The sequence below is a fragment of the Myotis lucifugus genome, unplaced genomic scaffold (assembly GCF_000147115.1).
Source record: "Myotis lucifugus unplaced genomic scaffold, Myoluc2.0 scaffold_2092, whole genome shotgun sequence".
NCBI lineage: Eukaryota > Metazoa > Chordata > Mammalia > Chiroptera > Vespertilionidae > Myotis > Myotis lucifugus.
The window spans coordinates 1-10411 of NW_005873140.1; the positions used below are offsets into that span (position 1 = coordinate 1).

A 10411-nucleotide genomic window follows, 5' to 3' on the forward strand; every position below is an offset into this window, starting at 1 on the left:
GATATGATGGAATAACAAAAACCACCCAATAAAAAACACCAAAGGAAGATAGAAAAAATAAAATTAAATTAAAAGAAACAAAGGATAGATAAGCAAATGATAGACCTAGCTTGAATCATCAAAATGGCATGAAATATAAATGCACTACATGCCCCAATTAAAAGGGTTGTCATATGGGAGTAAAAAAAGCAAGATCCAACTTTCAGCATCTATAAGAAACTCACTTAAAATGTAAACATATAGATCAATTAAAAGAAGAACAGAGAAAGACATACCATGTTGACAGTAACCAAATGAAAGCTGGAGTGACTATATTAATATCTAACAATGCAAATTTCATTATAAACAATACTACCAGGGATAACGAAGATCATTTCATAATTATTCCTGGGTCAGTACATCAGAGGTTCATAATAATCCTAAATGTTCATGTACCTAATGATAGGGCTTCAAGAATTGAACTGCAAAAAGAGAGACAGATCCGTAATTACAGTCAGAGATTTCAGTAACCCTCTCTCAATAATTGCTGGAACAAGTAGATTAAAAAATCAGTAAGCTGATAAATGACTGAAAGAATGCTATCAACCAGCTAAAATTTATGGAGCAGCAGCAACTGCAGAATGCACAGGGAATCTTTATCAATATAGACTGTGTTCTGGGCCATCAAACAAGTCTCAATAAATTTGAAAGACTTCAAGTCATGCAAAGTGTGTTCTCTAACGAAAATGTAATTAAATTAGAAATCAATAGTATAAGAATATCTGGAGTACCCTTAAAAACTTGGAAACTAAATGACATATTTAACTCATGGATCAAAGGAAAAAAATTAGAAAGCATTTGACCTGAATAAAAATTAAAACACGCTACCAAACTATGTGCCACTGAATCAATACTTAGGGGAAGATTTATTGCACTAACTAAACACCTATGTCAGAAAAGAAGAAAAATCTCAAATCAATGATCTCAGTTTCTACAGAAAGATGAAATTAAACTCATAGTAAGCAAAAGAAAAAAACAGTACGCGAGAGTACAAATCAACTAAGTAGAAAATTTAAAACAGGTAGAAAAATCAATAGAAACAAAATATTGTTTGTAGAGAAGACCAAAAAGATAAATTAACCTCTAGCTAGACTTAACAGGAAGGAGAGAAGATAAAAATGAACCATTCTCAGGAGCGAAAGGGATTACATCACCACAGATTCTACAGATATTGAAATGATAAGATAATATTATTAAAATGTCCATGCCAATGAATCAAATAAATTATCTATACTAATAAAAGGGTAGTATGCTAATTAGACTGGACGTCTTCCTGATGATCATCCGGACTTTCTTCCAGACAAAGCCGCAGCGGCTACCTGAGGCTCAGGCAAGCTGCAGATAGTGGCTGCCACTGCCCAGGGCCGTGGGGGCATCACCCTCCTCTGATGGACCAGTCGCCTCCAGCAGAGGGAGGCCAGACTGCCGTCAGTAGGATATCCCCTGAGGACTCCCAGGCTTTGAGAGGGGGGTAGGCTGAGGGACACTCCCTCCCCACTCCAGTGCACAAATTTTCATGCACCAGACCTCTAGTATGAAATAAACATATTTGTTGAAAGATAAAATGTACCAACAAAATTCCAGTGACGTAACATAGCCAGAGTTTCCTTCCTATTCATACTATATGTCCTTTGCAGATTAGTGGGGACTTTGCTCCACTCCTTCACTCAAGCACTCGGGCTATTGAAGCTCTGAGATTAAGACACTAAGAACTTGCCGGAACCGGTTTGGCTCAGTGGATAGAGCGTCGGCCTGCAGACTGAGGGGTCCCAGGTTCGATTCCGGTCAGGGGCATGTACCTGGGTTGAGGGCACATCCCCAGTGGGAGATGTGTAGGAGGCAGCTGATCGATGTTTCTCTCTCATCGATGTTTCTAACTCTCTATCTCTCTCCCTCCCTCTCTGTAAAAAATCAATAAAATATATTTTTTAAAAAAAAGACACTAAGAACTCCAAGTCTGCTGTAGCAAAACAACAGCAAGACTGAAAAATCAAATGTGGGTTTCCATAGGCTTAGACTAGAAGTGACACACAAAACCCTTTTGAGAGTTAATTAGCCAGAACCACTCACATAGATCTTAACTTTTAGGGGCTGAAAATTGCATGATAAGCATACATTTCTCTGCCATAGACTGACAATAATATATCCTATGTTGTTATTGAAAGATTTTTTTTTTCTTTTGGAAAAAATGCAGACTGACAGTTCTAGATATATCAACCGTATTTCCACATTTATGCATATGTTATCTAACTTTTGATACCTACAACACTGCTTTTAAAGCAGTTTCACCTTGGAAATAAATGTTTTAATCCTAATACAGTGTTCCCACACCATACATTCCACATTTGTGTTTAAGAGTTTGGTTGTTTGAGACCTGCAATAACTTTGCAATAATTAGCAAAATATACTCCAACACTAAAGTTTAGTTTGAAAGGATATTTTTTTTTCTCCTATGCAGTACATCATTGTCATGTTGTAGAGTATTATGAAGACTTAAAAATAACAGTGTGTGTCTTACTTGCAATGAACTCTTGTGGAGCATGGTAGCACAATATTGATAACTGTTGTTACACATTGCTGTTTCTAATAGAGTTCCTGCTAGTCATTAGATGAAAAATACCTGGCCATCATTACTGCTTCTACTCATCATTATTCCTCTTACTATTCCAGGCCTTTTAAATGGGGTACTAATGAGAAAATAACTATAATAATAAAAGCATAATATGCTAATTAGATCATACGTCCTTCCAGACAAAGCCTAGGGAAGCCTGGGTCCCAGGTGCCTGCTGGTGGCCAGAGAGAAGCCCAGGTCCCAGGTGTCAGAGGGAAGCCGGTGCCAGCAGCCAGGGAAAGGGAGGCTTACTCTTGCATGAATTTCATGCATCAGGCCTCTAGTTAGAATATATTTAAGGATAAATAATTTTTCATGAAGACCAGTTACAAAAATATGCAGGCTTCGAATTAAACTTTATAGCACTGTGGTTCTAGAAGTCTTAAAAGCAAACTTGTACCTTTTAAAGGATCTGGAGAAAGAAGTATTTCCAATTACTCTCCTTATAAAGGTCTCATAATAGCCCAAAATATTACAGACAGGGCAAGACTGTTGTTTTAATAGGGCCTTAATGATTTTAACTACAAAAAGAAATGTAAACAAACAAAGAAACAAAAAAACAGTGGTCATACATCTAATACGATCAGGCATCACAGCAGAAAATCTGAGGAAATATATGTGTTATATCATTATTGACTTATCCTTAAAAAATATTTTTAAAAATTTACACTCACTACCTATCATAGATAGTTTTACATAAAGTTGAAATATTCTAAAACTCAAGAATTAGTAAACATAAAGTTATGAAGTACATATTGAAGATTAAATTTTGCCAGAATAAAATATAAAAAAACAAATATAAGTTAAGCCAGGCTAGTGTTGCTCAGTGATTGAGTGGTGACCCATGCACCAGGAGGTCACTGGTTCGATTACCAATCAGGGCACATGCCCAGGTTCCAGGCTCAATCCCCAGTGGGGACACCTAGCCTCTGAGGGTAAGAACCTCAGGAAGGTTAATCTGTGGAGCAGTTCCCCTGAGGCCACCTTATCCAGAGCGTTCTCCTGCCTCTCCAAGGTGCCCACGTGCAGGACATGGAAGGATGCTGACACTTCTCTCTTGTTAATATTCTCTCTCTCTCTCTCTCTCTCTCTCTCTCTCTCTTTCTCTCTCTGTCTCTCTCTCTCTCCCCTCTGTTTTTCTATTTCTCTCTCTCTCTCTTTCTCTTTCTTTCTCTTTCTCTCAATCCCTCACTCTCTCTAAAACCAATAAAAACATATTTAAAAACAATAAAAATATAATAAAATTGTATAGCCATTAGAAGGAGATTATTTTCAGGAATCTTGAAGAATTTTGATTTTACTTCAGGCTAGGATACATAAAGCTTCAAGGTATTTAAAATTCTCAGTAGCTGAAATTTCAGTTGAAGATGAAAGAATACAATTTTTTTAATCCAATCTCCTTCCTTGAAATTTACCAGAATTAACAGAAAATGAAAATTATGGAAACACTATCCTCAGTGAAACAAGAAGATAGCTGCAACTCAAGTATTAATTGGGACTTAAAAACTGTCAAGGCTAAAACAAAATAAAAGAAGAAGCTGAGAAAGTTGACACACAACTTCTTTTGTTTATTTTATTATTATTTTTTAAAATCTTCACTCAAGGACATGCTTAGAGAGAGAGAGAGAGAGAGAGAGAGAGAGAGAGAGAGAGAGAGAAGAGAGAGAAAGACTTCAATAGGTGCCTTCTGTTGTGCCCTGACTGGGACTGGGGATCAAACCCACAACCCAGGCGTGACCTGGCCAGGAATCAAACTGGAAACCTTTTAATGCATAAGATGAGGGCTGGAGGGGGTCCATGGGGGAAGAAGGGGGACATATGTAATACTTTCAACAATAAAGATTTTTTAAAAAACCATTTAAGATATGCAAGATTTCAAATGTTTACCTCCAAATTCTCATTACTCAAAATGTGCTCCATGTAGACAAGAAGATGAGATTTGGGAAATAGGACCAAAATCATAGGGCATAGAAGAAAGAGGTCGCATCCAACCAGAGGTGGCAAGGTTGCTGCAGCCTTAGAGAGAAGTCAATTCACTGGCTCAGGAGGATAGAAGGCTCCTTAGAAGCAACTTCTTTGAGAGGAAACAACTGACCTAACCCATTGTGACATGTGGAAAATAATGCTAAGTTAAGAAAGAATAAGCAATACTAACATAGAAAAGCAAGGCAACTACTAATTTGTGGGAAAATCTGTATGGGATAGAAATTTAATCATGGCTGAACTCCAAAAATGTTTGTAGTCATATTATTATAAGCACAGACCGTTGGTTTAATAAAAATGATGATATAACCACAACGAGAGAATGTGAAGAGTAAACATGTGTGTCAGAGCTGGTATAAATGGGCTAAATCCTCATAGTCCATAATAAGTAGGTAGATACCATACACTTCTTTAATCAATCATGAAACAGCAGAAACATCATGTATGGATTCAGTGAAAAGGCTGATGATGAGCCTGGACTCTATTTAAATGCAGAACTAAGCCTAAATAACTTGGGGGATAATGGCTATATTAGAATAAGTTATTAATAAGTAACAAAGTTCAGGAGCTGGGAAAGAGGAAGCTATAAGAAAGTGTGCTAATTTCAAATGTTTCCTATTAAGGAAAATATAAGGATGGCCTTAAAAAGAGAAACAAGTATTTAAAATATGTCAATTCCTAATGTTTTGCATTTTTCTCTTATCCATAAAAATTCTAGAAAGGAATATCTCTTATCTTTTTTGAACTCTGTGTAAATTCAGAAAAAAATTTCAGCTTCAAAAATTATTTTGCTTTTTAAAAATTTAGAATAAGTAAAATGTAATTGTTTGTAATAAAACATAGTGTAATATCACTTTGTTTTTAATCTATCTACCTATCTGTCTATCTAAACATCCATCCATCCATCCATCCATCCATCCATCCATCCATCATGTCTGCCTAAGTACATTAAGCAACATGTAGATCAAGGTTCACCAGTTGTTAATAATTGTTATGAGTGGTGAGACTTGGAATTATTTTTTACTCTTGTCTTTGTAATTTTTGTATTGATTAAACTTATAAAAATAATAATGATGTTAGTACTAAAATATATTTAATTTTAAAATTGAAGAGATCTCTTTTCATGAATTTTAGTGCCTGAGAGTTGAATGTGTCATTCCCTATTTATCATGCTTGTATATTTAATACCTCATTATATGGATTTAGTGCTCCATAATTAAACCACTCATGTCATATTGCTCATTTCCTCACTATTTTTTTCCATGTAAACATTGTTACCTTTTTATTCGAAATTGTGCTTCATTTACACTATTATTTATAATTCTCTGTGTATTGCACATTTGAAATGAACCTGAACAGAATAGTCACATTTTTGCCATGATTTTTTTTACCATAATTTCTTTGCAGAATGCTATAGATATATTTCCTGGAACTTAAAGGAAGATATTGTGGAAGACCAAATTTTGGTTCATATCTGAGGTCATCTGTTTTCCTTGAAAACATTTAAACAAATACCTAGATACCAAGGAAAAGAAGCCTTTCACCTACTTTTACTTATTGGCATTTCAGATAAGCACCACCTCCACCAATAGTAATGACAGAACTACCTGACCAAGGTTATAGCTGGTGATATAATCAAAACACTATTCAAAGTACTTAACAACTTGGGGAGGCTGGGAGTGCTGTTGGAATCAGCCAATCAGAACAGACGATATTGGAGCTGAAAGGCACTTAACAGGGCAGGCATTAATTAAACCCTGTAATTGCTGAAGTGTGGGGTGATGGAGAAGGGTCTGTAGTGGGGCGGGGTCACTGGGGATGATAGTGAGGGGGCTTAGAGCAGAAGCTCTATGTTTATCGTGTAGAAATTGTTTTCATACTTTATCCACTACCAGTGGTTAACTACTGCTGGTACTATAGCCAAAAATGAAGACCAACCTTGGTTATAAATCCTTATACTTACAGAGGTAGAGTTTATATAAAAATCCAATTCTAAAGAACAAAGGAAAAGTGAAAGATGTGTTTTAAAAAGCTCTAGTAAGTCAGTGCTTGAAATCTCACCATTATTTATCAATAACTGCGAGTGAAGTATTACCATCATTCCTTAAAAAAAAATGAAAATACAGTGATCTTGTTTTCTGGAAAGAAAACAAGAAAAAAATTGGCTCCAATATTTTATCTCATTTTAGCAGCAGGCAAATGGCTAACTCTTCCATGCACACTTTGTTCAAGAGCCAAAATCCATTTTCTCATCTATGCCTTCTACTATATTTTGTTAGGTTAAAGAGTCAAACGCATTTTCTGTAATAAAAACACAGACTTTAAGAGCTAGAAGAGTGCTAAGCATTAAAAGTAAAACCACCACTGGTAATCTGTGCCAAATAAGTAGAGACCCTGATTTAAAATATCCAAGAGTTCTCAACATTAGCATGACTGACATTTGGACTGGATATTTTTTGTTGTTGTGGGGGGCATCCTGTGTGTTGTAGAATGTTTATGAGCATCCCTGTTTCTACCTTCCAGATGCCAGTGGCATTCTTCCTGTCCTGACAATAAAAAATGTCTTGAGACATTGCTGAATATCACGTGTGTGTGTGTGTGTGTGTGTGTGTGTGTGTGTGTGTGTGTGTGTTGGGTGGGGAGGAGCATATTGTCCCTGGTGGAGAACACTGAAATAATCTAAGAAAAATATTTGATTTTAGAAGGCATGATGTTTTTATTTCTTGAAGATTTTCCCTGCTAATTGTGTTTAATGTAGGCTAATATTAACATTGACTTTTATTTGCTGACAACAAATTATTCGTGAACAGGGGAGGAGGCCAGTAAATGCAAAAATATCAGCCGGAAACCAGTCTGGAATTTAAAGCATTTCATGTTAAACATGTGTCAAGTTGTGGCAGCATCATTCGTTCCTTTACTTTCCATCAACAGATATTTATTTACTAGGCATAATTCCAGATATTGGGGATTCAATGGGGAAAAATAATAGTTGAGTTCGGCCTGCAATGGAACTTACATTTCTGTGGCCACACTCAAATATTCCAGTAAAATGTAAACATTCTCAACATATTCTAGCCAATCTTTGACTTTATGTCTCACTGTACTTACAACAATTCTAAAATAATATTTAAGAATTGTACTTATTTTAGGTCATGCCACTAAGGATACAATTGGTGGTTAAAATTTTTAAAAATCCAATCAATTATATGCCTGCTTCTTGTGCAGGCTCCAGGTTTCATGCACACCAAAATGCAGGAGGTTTCCTGAGTGAATCCTCCAAATCTTTCTCAACTCCATACTGGGGTGCCTTCTGCTGCCCCTTTCAGGGCTTTACGCTCTAACTCTCCCTCCCTCGGCTCAACTAGTCATTCATCACAATAGCCCTATTTTCTCATCTCCTCTGGGAAGCCTGCATCATCTCCTTGGCTGGGTTAGGCTTGTCCATTGAAACTCATTTAAAAACTCATAATCTCATCATGGCCTTATAGTGTTGTAATTGTTTGCTTTTTGAAGTAATAGAATGCACCTTGTTCACCATCGTATGCCCAGTGAGTAGCATATTCTGCCACATGATGCCTGCTCAATGTATAGTTACTGAGTAAGTAAATGAATGACTGATCCACTTGGAAAATGTATCCTGTTATAGATTCTAACATATATGCACATATGAGACAGATGTTCATCCCAATATCGAGATACCCCTTTGTTGTTTTCTAATGTCTGTATTCCCAGTCTTCTTGGTTTGCATTGATTTCTCAATCCTTAAGCCTATCTGTTAAGTTTGCCTTGCCTTTGGTGTAACATTTTTATTTGGTGAGGTTGACCTTGATAACCATATTCCACTGTTTTCCATTCCTCTTTTTTTCCAATACAAGCCTTTTATTGCATCTTTAGAATAATTCAAGTACGTGTGACAAATCATTCAGCATCTTGCTATTTCTATAGCTGGACAACTTAGATCTTATTCATCAGCCTGCTGAACTGTTCCTTTTTCAGAAACATAGATCCCATCCAAAAATTTTCTGATATCCTTGTTTTTAACTGTTGTGGCTTGCTGAATCAAAGCAGCTGAAATGGACACAAGTTCAATGTCATTTCCTTCAAGAATCAACTCATCTTTGTAGACTTGAGATACTGAACAAGCAAAACCTGAACTCATCCAAACTCTGCAGATGTATTTTTCACCCAAGAAATTTCTGATTTCAACAAGAGAACCATTCTCCTGAATAATGATCTTGATGGGGAAGTGAGCGAACACAGAACTCATCTTCTAACAAAAGCCTAGTATAACAGCCTTGATCCTGTTCTGTACATTATTGCAGATAGTGAGAACCATGGCCAGTTCCTTTCTGTTTCCCTATTTGTCAACCCGGAGCCTCTTCTTTTTCTCTCCAACAAGACTGAACTCTACATTGATGTGGTTGAAGCCCCTCCACAGGGTGCCTCTGGGCCCTTCACAATAACTGTGTGTCCCTTCAGAGTGATGTCCACATTTTCTGGGATGTTGACAGTCTAATTTCTCCATCTTCACAGTAGATGTGGCAAAGAGCTCCATTCCTCTTTTTTTCCAAACATCCATGCATCATTGCTGTACCTTCCTAGGCCTTTTGCTAACTGTTCTACTACCTCTATTTTTTAAGTTAACTAGTAATATTTCTTACACCCCTATTATGAATTTGGCATAATCTTAGCATTCTGAATACAAAGATAAACAGGGAAACTCATGCTCTTGAAAAGGGTATAGTGAGTCAAATACTACTTCCATTTTACATAGACATCCTGGCTCATTTATACACAAGGTGGGCACCAGAAGGGATAGATAATATTTTTTAGATTGGTCCCCAAACAAGCCTTCAACTTCTTTGTTGTCTGATCCCCTGTTTGCCCCCTTTCAGTCATCATCCATCTCCCAGATGTCTTGTCTGTCCTGTCCTTCCAACTTGGCAATACCATTTTGGGATTTTTACAAGAGACATCACTCTCCTATTTCTTATGTTCTTTATTTTGATAAAGCTCTTCCTGAAACTGTCCCATTTTACACACTTCACTCAGCTTATAGCTGGAGTCCCCACAACCTTAAAAGCCCTTAATAGGTATGGTTCAGTACCTAGAAAATGAATGCTTTCCTGGCTGTCTTCTAAGAGCAAACACACAATCCTACCTCCACAGAGAGAGATGACAACTTCCTCAAAGCCTTCTCAGCTTCCTGCTCCCAGGTGAGAAGTGAATTCTGTCTGGCCGCAAGTCTGCTCATGTCTCAATGCATCAATACTTCCAGAGGCATGTATGTTATAAACGTGGATCATTACAAATTATTAGTTCAATTAATATATCCCACTTTAAAATGGCAAAGAATATAAATAACCAATAAGGAGATTTAAAAAGTTTAGCATCTGATCTAGCAATTTCACTTTTGGCTATTTACCCAAAGACAATGGAAAAAAAACAAAAAACACAACAAACACTAGTTCAAAAAGTTAAATGCACCCCAAGGTCATTGCAGTATTATTTACAGTAGCCATGATATGGAAACAACCTAATGTTCACAGATGGATGATTGGGCAAAGAAAATGTGGCATAGATATATACAATGAAAAATTTTTCAACATAAAAAAGAATGAAATTTTCCCTTTGCAATAACATGGAAGGATTATGCTAAGTGAAATAAATCAGACAGATAAAGACAAATACTCCATGATCTCGCTTATATGTGGAATCTACAAAAAGAAAGAAAGAAAGAGAGAGAGAGAGAGAGAGAGAGAGAGAGAGAGAGAGAGA

General features: G+C 36.5%; 1 pseudogene; it reads right to left on the reverse strand.

The window, feature by feature from the left end:
- Nucleotides 1-8566: 8566 nt before the first annotated feature.
- Nucleotides 8567-9887, reverse strand: LOC102427739 (annotated as a pseudogene).
- Nucleotides 9888-10411: the final 524 nt, after the last annotated feature.